The sequence below is a fragment of the Falco rusticolus genome, chromosome 2 (assembly GCF_015220075.1).
Source record: "Falco rusticolus isolate bFalRus1 chromosome 2, bFalRus1.pri, whole genome shotgun sequence".
Classification (NCBI taxonomy): Eukaryota; Metazoa; Chordata; class Aves; order Falconiformes; family Falconidae; genus Falco; species Falco rusticolus.
This window is the reverse complement of record NC_051188.1, coordinates 97,451,527-97,460,361: the sequence shown is the minus strand read 5'-3', so window position 1 is coordinate 97,460,361 and position 8,835 is coordinate 97,451,527. Positions and strand designations below refer to the sequence as shown.

The window sequence follows — 8,835 nt, the reverse complement described above, 5'->3', positions numbered from 1 at the left end:
AGGTGTGTGCAGTTGTAACCAAGAGATGAGCATGCGTGGTGTCTACTTGTATCAAGGTAGAAAAGAAACATAACACAAATCACTTCATGAACTGAAAATGTTTTTTGTAAAGAAGTTACCACTCCATGCAGCTACAAATGGAATGAGCTTTAGTGTATGTAACTATCATCAAAGTACTGTAAAAGCTAGATCAAACCTATTTTCCACACCTACTAATCTGACCATATGGGTTTTTTTCTACTTCAAACACAAGGACACAGATGGAATTTTTTTTTTCCCCACGTTAGGATAGCTTCTTTGCTTTACAAATGCAATCCTGTAATACAGTATCTGTCCACTGTAATGACAAATTTAAAGAAGAATTTGTCATAGAGGAATTCCTCACATGCTCCCAGTGCACCATCTGACCCCATTTCTAACTCCTTACACATCCCCCACATTTAGAAATCGCGGCAACTTCTTCCACTCTTAGCTATGTAGCCAGCTATGCCACTCATATGATGCACATGGGGTATGTGCATCTCCCAATAGAATGAAAATACTTAACCCGTCCTTAAAAGTTGTAACTTACATGTTTTCTGAAGAAACATTAATTACTGAAATCATCTTGACATGTAGAATGGCTACACAGATATGTTTACTGCTAGTAGGGCTTACCCTTACTGCTTATGTGCCATACCTAAGATTGTAATTAAAATATTCAGATGTCAAAAGTGTCTTTTAAACTTGTTTTAAAGTGCTTAGAATACTTGTGGAATCTATGCAAATAATAAAAATAGAACTAAGCTGCATAGAAAGAGCTTATGCATAGTAATGAAGTACTAGAGGAAGTGCTGCCTTGGTATAGTTACATATATGTGACTTGAAGGAAATTAATACTTTGACAAAGTATTCAACTTGTTGAAAGTAACTTTTTTTTTCTTTTTTTTTTCCCAGTCAAATATTGCAAGCTGAATATTGTGTTTCAAATATGCTTACCACTGAAAATACATTATTTGAAAGGAAACAGTTCATAGACAGAAGTTCAAATGACAGAGGTTACATCCTTATACGTGAATTGTGCAGTAGTTATAAAAAGTGAGTAAACTCTCTTCACATAAAAGGGGACAGCAAGTCACGCAGTTGACACTCAGGGCTGGACATTAAGAAGTAGATACATGCTGCTTGCTGGATTCAGCTTCAACATCATCACTAGCATCTTTTTCTAAACTATTTCCTTATTCTGTGAGTAAAGATGCCAAAGGATTTTCATTTAAGAAACTAATCTGGGCATCTGAATCTTTTTGATGAAAGTGCTGGTTAATACACTTATTTCTAAGTGAAATGTGACTTCCGAAGGGACAGATAAACCATGCTTGAACATTTGGAGAGGAGTTTTTCTTTATTTGGACAGTGGGAATTAAACAGTGGTCTTCCCTCCTACTCTACCTAAACTGGGAACTATCTGCATCTGCAGTCATTCATATTTAGTTTTCCAGAGTTAGTAAATCAAACCGTAATTGTGGATGAAAATATGTAATTCATTTTTTTTTTTAAATGAAGCACTTCAAATTTCTTATTTTAAGAATCTTTTAAAAATAAAAGCTTTGTTCCATATAATACATGTCAAACTCTTCTTTTAAAGTTAAAATTATAAATTGGGTGAAATATTAAATATGGTGCTCTTAGACCTTGTCTTCACAAATAAAGATGGGCTCATTGAGGATGTGAAGGCTGGGGGCAGCCTTGGCTGCAGTGAGCTGGTAGAGTTCAGGATCCTGTATGGAGAAAGCAGAGCAACAAGTAGGACCGCAACCCTGGCCCTCAGGAGAGCTAACTTTGGCCTCTTCAAGGGCCTATTGGAGGAATCCCATGGGTTAGGGCTCTGGAAGGTAGGAGGGGTCCAAGAGAGCTGGCTGATATTCAGGCATCACTTCCTCCAAGCTCAAGACAGGTGCATCCCTACAAGTAAGAAATCAAGCAAATGGGGTAGGAGACCTGCATGGACAAACAAAATGCTTCTGGCAAACCTCAAACAGAAGAAGGAAGTTTACAGGATGTGGAAAAAGGGATAGGCCACTTGGGAGGAGTATAGGGATGTGGTCAGTACGTGCAGGCAGACAACGAGGAAGGCTGAGGCCCGTTTGGAATTAAACCTGGTGAGAGAGGTCAAGGACAACAAGAAGGGCTTCTCCAAGTACATCAGCAGGAAAGGGATGACTAAGGAAAATGTGTGCCCACTGCTGAACGAGGTGGGTGCCCTGGTGACAAAGGACACAGAGAAGGTGGAGTTACAGGATGCCTTCTTTGCTTCAGTCTCCCAGGCCAGCCCTCCAGTTTCCCAGACCCTGGAGGCAAGACAGGAAGTCTGGAGAAAGGAAGTCGAGGAAGATCATATTAGAGATCAGTTAAACAAGCCTGACACCTACAAGTCCATGGTCCCCCATGGAATGTACCCCTGAGTGCTGAGGGAGTTAGCATTTGCTATTGCTAAGCCACTCTCCATCATCTTTGAAAAGTCATGGAAAACAGAAGAGGTACCTGAGGACTGGAGGAAAGCCAATGTCACTAGAGTCTTCAAAAAGGACAAGAAGGAGCACCTGGGAAACTACATGCAGATCAGTCTCACCTCTGCCTCTGGAATGGCAATGGAACAGCGTGTCTTAGAGGTCATCTTGAAGCATGTGGAGGAAAAGAAGGTTATCAGTAGTAGTAAACATGGATTCACCAGGGGGAAATCATGCCTGACCAACCTGAAGCCTCCTACAATGGAATGACTGACTGGGTATATGAGGGGAGAGCAGTAGATATTGTCTACCTTGACCTCAGCAAGGCTTCTGACATTGTTGTAAGGAACTGATATATTGATAATTGCCTTAAACATTGTTTGGTACACAAATTCAAGCTGAGTTACTAAAAAAATCTGTTCTGCTAAAATTGGAGAGAAACTAAAGCAAGCTTTGGCTGCAAAAAGCTGTTCTGCTCAGGCTGGAGAGGAACTGAAATGAGCTATAGCTGCACAGTGAGCTGCTGTTGCCTAACTTGGTAACCACAAAGTGGTACAGGATGGAATGGCTTTAGGTCTTGCAAAGGCAAGATCTAGCTAGTGCTTCCTGGAGAAAACTGCTTTGGTAACAAGGCAACTGCTGATGTGCACAGCAGGGTCTGCTCAAACCCCTCATGACCACCACCGAGGACCCCCTGTGACCACCACTCACACCTTGAGCTTGTGCAGACACAGACTACACCCACCCTCACTTTGTGCATAGATGAGGCCTTCTCTCGAGAGCATAAAACTCAAATCTATGAAAGCCTGGCGGGGTGGACACCCCCACCACCAAGACACCCAGTGTGAAGAGAACCAATGGGATGTCACTGGATCCACAGGTGGTGATCTCTCTTTTCTCCCTCTCTCTCCCTCCCCCCTTTTTATTGAATTGTGACCAGATCTAAGTAACAATGTGTAGCAGGTAAGCTCAGAAAGTATGGGTGAAGTGAATGGACAGTAAGGTGGATTGAGAGGAGTCTGGTGAAGTGCAATAAAGGCCAGTGTAAGGTCCTGCACTAGGGAGGAATAACTCCAAGCACTGGTACAGGATAGGAAACCAGAAACTGTTAGAAAGCAGTTCTGCGGAAGGACCTGGGAGTCCTGGTGGAAAACAAGCAGTGTGCCCCGGTGGCCAGGAAGGCCAAAAGGATCCTGGAGCGCATTAGGAGCGGGGCCAGCAGGCTGAAGGAGGTGATCCTGCCCCCCTACTCTGCCCTGGTGAGGCCACATCTGGGGTGCTGTGTTCAGTGCTGGCTCCCCAGTTCAGGAGGGACAGGGAGCTACGGGAGAGGGTCCAGCAGGGAGGGCTACGAAGGGCACTGGAGCATTTCCCTGGTGAGGGAAGGCTGAGAGAGCTGGGCCTGTTTAGCCTGGAGAAGACTGAGGGGGGGATCTTACCAATGTCTTCAAATGTTTTAAGGGCAAGAGTCGAGGATGGGGCCAGGCTCTTCAGTGGTGCCCAGTGACAGGACAAGGGGCAACGGGCACAAACTGCAACACAGGCGGTTCCATCTGAATAGGAAGAAAAACGTCTTTACTTTGAGGGTGACAGAGCACTGGAACAGGCTGCCCAGAGAGGCTGTGGAGTCTGCTTCTCTGGAGACATTCAAAACCTGCCTGGGTGGTGACTCTGTGCAACCTGATGAAGGTGAACCTGCTTTAGCAGGGGATTAGACTAGATGATCTCCAGAGGTCCATTCCAACCCTGATCATTCTGTGACTCTGTGATTAAGGGGTTAAATATGCTAATGTTTATACATTTAATACAGTGCTTTAGAGCTCAGAAATAGCCATTCCATCCTTTAAAATACAATGTGTGAGGTCCACCTGAATCAAAGATGCAGTTCTGCAAAGAGCACTGACAGCAGCAGTCACTGAACCAGTCACCTTCAAGTACAAGAAGTGCAGAGAGGTCAGTGCACCAGTGAAACCTTCCAGATCTGGCATTTTGCCAAAATTGACAAGAACTCATACCTAATCTAGCACACGTAACTAGAAGGTGCATTTAAAAAGCATCTCATTCAGATAACTCATATAGTCAAATGGGGTTGTTTTCTTTCCTCTTTATAGGACTGCCTCCACTTCAGACCAATGGCCCTTCAAATGAAAGTCAACAGGACTTCTGCACTTTTTCACATGCTTCTCAGAAACAACTGAGCTATTTTCTACACAGTGTTTCTAAAGAAGTTGGACATAAACTTCCAGTCTGAAAGATAAAATATTCAGAAAGTTCTGGGGGACTGAAAACAAGTAATAGGTTCTAAAGTATGTTCTAACATCTTAACACCAACACAAGGATAGTAAAAAGATATTGTCATGGTGCAGTTGACAGGGTCACTTTTTTTTTTTATGGCAGCTTAGCATACAATAAAACATCAGGACCGAATTCAGAATGAGTTTAAAATACAAACAATTCTTACTATTAGACATGTGAAATACCACTTTTTTCAACTTAAACATTTCTTTTTAAAAGTGCATATTGGGGTGTTAAGAACATTAATATTTATATGAAATGATGATCCTACAGTAAGTCAAAGAATCACAGAACCATCAGCTAGATGGGACCTCTGCAGATCTTGTATTCCAGCACCTCTATTCAAGCAGGGTAAGACAGAGCCAGTTGCCCAGGATCACGTCCAGATATCTTTTGAGGATCTCCAAGGAGGAAGACTCCACAGCCTTTCTGTGCAACCTGTTCCTGTGCTTGGTCACTCCCACAGTAACGTGTTTTCTGATATTCAATTGTACCCTCCTGTGTTTCAGGCTATGCCCATTGCCTCTTGTCCTGTCCCTATGAACACTGGGACAGTGAAAAGAACCTGGTTCTACCTTCATTCGTTCCCAACAGGTATTTCTACAAACTGGGGTACAAAAGACCCCAAGCTTTCTCTTCTCCAGGCTACACAGCTCCAGCTCTCTCAGCTGTTCCAGTCCCTAATCATCTTCCTAGGCCTGCAGTGGACTTACTCCAGTTAGGTCCACAACTTTCTCATACTGGGGAACCCAGAACTGGGCCCAGAACTCTAGATGTGGTCTAGCCACTGCTGAGTGGAGACCAAGGATCACCACATTTGAACTGCTGGCAATTCTCTGCTTAATGCAGGGCAGGATGCTGTTGGACACCCTTGCCATGAAAGCACATCGCTGCCTCATGGTCTGTTGTTCCTCCACACCCTCCAAGTCCTTCTATCCAAAGCAGATACAGGGACTTGCAAGTCCCTTTGCTGAACTTTATGAGATTCTCTTAAGCTCAGTTTTCCAGCCTGTCCAGGTCCCTCTGGACCACGTGTATGTCTTCAATTTCAAGTGATTTGAAACAAGAACCTCAAGTTCATGACCTAACGTATGAAGGATGGAGCCTTAGTCCTCTGGGAACTGGAGACAGAACTCCTGCTAGTTTTAGTAGGGCTCAAGTTTACCTTCAAGTCTCTTGAATATATACTCTGACAGGAAAAATGTAGACAAGCTAAAATGAAATAGTAATTATTAATAGTAATTACTTCATCTGGCATTAAGGATTATTAAATATATACTCAGCTAGTTTACTAGTAATTACATTACAGATTTCAAGATGTATTGCGTATAAATAAATTTAGTGTCAAAAACTGGACTGAAAACACTTCATAGAAGTATTGGACTGCAGAAAAATATATAGTAATAGCATATAGTTTCTCTAGAGAATGGGAAGAGGATCGGAAAAAGGATTGAAATTGATGTTCATATGAAGAATGAGATAGGAGAAAGGATGGGTATTGATGTTCATATGAAGCACTGATCTTGAAGGAATAAAGTACCTCTCTAGGCATCAAACATTCATGGAGTTCCTACTTCTGGATGACAAACATTACCACTTAGCCCTGAGGTCCCAGCCAATCACTATTTGTATTAGCCAGTAAAATACTTGTTGCATACTTCTAGCGGTCTTCATTTCCAATCTCCACACACAAAGGTGACCAAAGGTCTGAAGGTCAGAGCAGAGTTCAGAGTCTTTTTAGGAAAACAAGAGCCGTTGGAAAAGGCAGAATTACCCCTGAATATCCTAGAGAGGGCATTGACATGTTCAGATAAAAAAAAAAAAAAAATCACTGCACTTCTGAAACATGGAAAATTATGAAATTCATGAATGCAAGCATTAAATTGAATGAAACATCGCAACCACTACCTAATTTCCAGGCAGGATTGAGTTCAAAGATTTCATTAAGTAAATCACTGAAGTGATCTTCCTAAACAGCTCTAGAAAGAGATGAAGCTGTTCTCTTTGCCTCGGCATTCAAAAAGACTGAAGTTTTAACTGGAGACTTAAGTGAAAACTGCCTTTAGGCTCTTTAGCACGACGACATAAGGTAAAGGCAGCATGCTATGCCAAAAGCCTCTAGCTGCAGTGTTTCCTTTTTGAACACCTACAGCATGCTACAAGCACACGCTAAAGGCCTCAAGAAGATACTGATTTCATTACAGTATCACAAAAGATAAAGCTACATTAGACTAGAATGAACAGTGAAAACCCCACCCCCCCCCACCCCACCCCCCAAAAAAAAAAAAAAAATCAACCAAAACAAAACACAACAGAAAAAGCCACCATGGGATTGTTACCTGGTCCAAGTATATCAGGATAGGAAGTTAAAACTGCAGCTCAAGTCTCTGTGTATCCAAGGAGCTACCTGCTGGGAGGCTCTATGACTGTGACTGCACTTTGGAATGAAATTATGAGGATCACCAATTCATGCTTGCAAAAGAGCTCACAGGGAACACCTCTCTTCTGTGTTCCCTCATCCCACAAGTTTCCCAGTATCAGGGTGGTTTCCAGGGTCTGGGTCCAAATTTCACAGCACTAGGTCTGGCTCAAGTTTCTGGAGGCGAGTACCAGTTTTTCCCTGTAGAATGAGCTCCTGTGTTTGCTGCCTTCTTAGGACAACAGCTGAGCTGTTGTCACTGTGTGAAGTTAAGGAAACTGACTTCAGGACTAAGCTTTCTGCTGTCTGACACAAGGTGTGCGTTTAGCTACATATGAACATGGGTCGGAAAGAGAAAAAATCAGGACAAAATCATCCATAACTTCATTAATTATGGAGAATACTAATGGTTAAAGACAGACTTCCATGGCTCTTTGAGGTACTTCTATGTTTTTTCTTTCATAATTAGTAGATTTTCTAGGATTTATTTGTAGCTTCACGAGGAAAAATGGAAGCTTAAAGCATTTTTCTGACTTTGATCTTGTTAAGATTACTCACCGTTTCTCTTTTAGATAGGAAGTATTTAACCAATAAAAACATAGACGTGTAATTGCCTAGTAAGACTATACAAAGAAGAGATTTAAAACTGAAAAATTATTAGGTTACGAACACAAGCAGCCATATATAGTCCAATGAGGAAACCTGGGACGAGGTATGTATAGGATTAGTACTAGACGAAGACAGGCAGGAGACTATCTAAAAGGGATCTTTTCCTATGGAACAGACTGACCTAAGTAAAAGTACTTATTAGCCTTCCTAACCCAGAAGCCACCTTTGCAAACATTCCTTGGTTACCCCTCATTAGCGTAGTGAACATGAATGGAACAGGCTGCAACACCAGAAACATTTCCCACATCCATATGGACTCCTCTGTTCTAGATCACTTTCAGCAACAAACACGCTGCTATTTTATCAGGTATGGAAAATGCACTTAAAACTAGAGATTTTACAATCAAAGTTCTGTCAAGGCTCAAAACATTGAAATAGTGAGTTTAGTAAATAAATACAGACCTAAAAACAAAACTGGATTAAGAAGCTTTTAAGTTTACAAATATAAATAGAAAGAAATTACAACCAATTCACACAATTATGGAGACTAAACCAGAAAGCAAATAGACTCACTTTTAATAAGGTCGCATCTCTACTGGAAAGATGTACTCTGCTTAGAAGAAATGGGTTTTCTTAAACTTTACAGCTGATAGTTTCAAGGTCATACAGCAGAGGGATTGGGGAAATGGCTGGTATTCACAGAACCTGAATTCTTAGAAGCAGCCTTGGCTTCTTACATGAAAGACAGACACTGTGCCTATCCTCCTGATCTCCTTTTTGAAAGTATTTCCCAAATATGCTAACTGATAACATAATACCCCCTTTTTCAAACAAGATACCATTTTTCACAAAACAACACTGCCTTAGACATAGCTGGCTGAAAATAATGCAATACTGAACATGCTTTACTATGCTTCCTTAGGACTAATTAAAGAGAAAAAAGGCTTGCATCCTTCTACTTTGAGTAGGTCATACACAATCAAAAAATCTATAAAATGGCAGTAACTGAAAAATCTTGACTCTTGG

General features: G+C 41.7%; 1 long non-coding RNA gene across 1 annotated transcript; it reads right to left on the bottom strand.

Annotated features, from left to right (window-relative positions):
* Positions 1-2,558: 2,558 nt before the first annotated feature.
* LOC119143281 lies at positions 2,559-6,980 on the bottom strand. The gene is made up of 2 exons (XR_005102649.1): positions 6,440-6,980; positions 2,559-2,653 (listed from the first exon to the last, which is right to left on the bottom strand). It is a non-coding gene; the product is annotated as an uncharacterized LOC119143281 (long non-coding RNA).
* Positions 6,981-8,835: the final 1,855 nt, after the last annotated feature.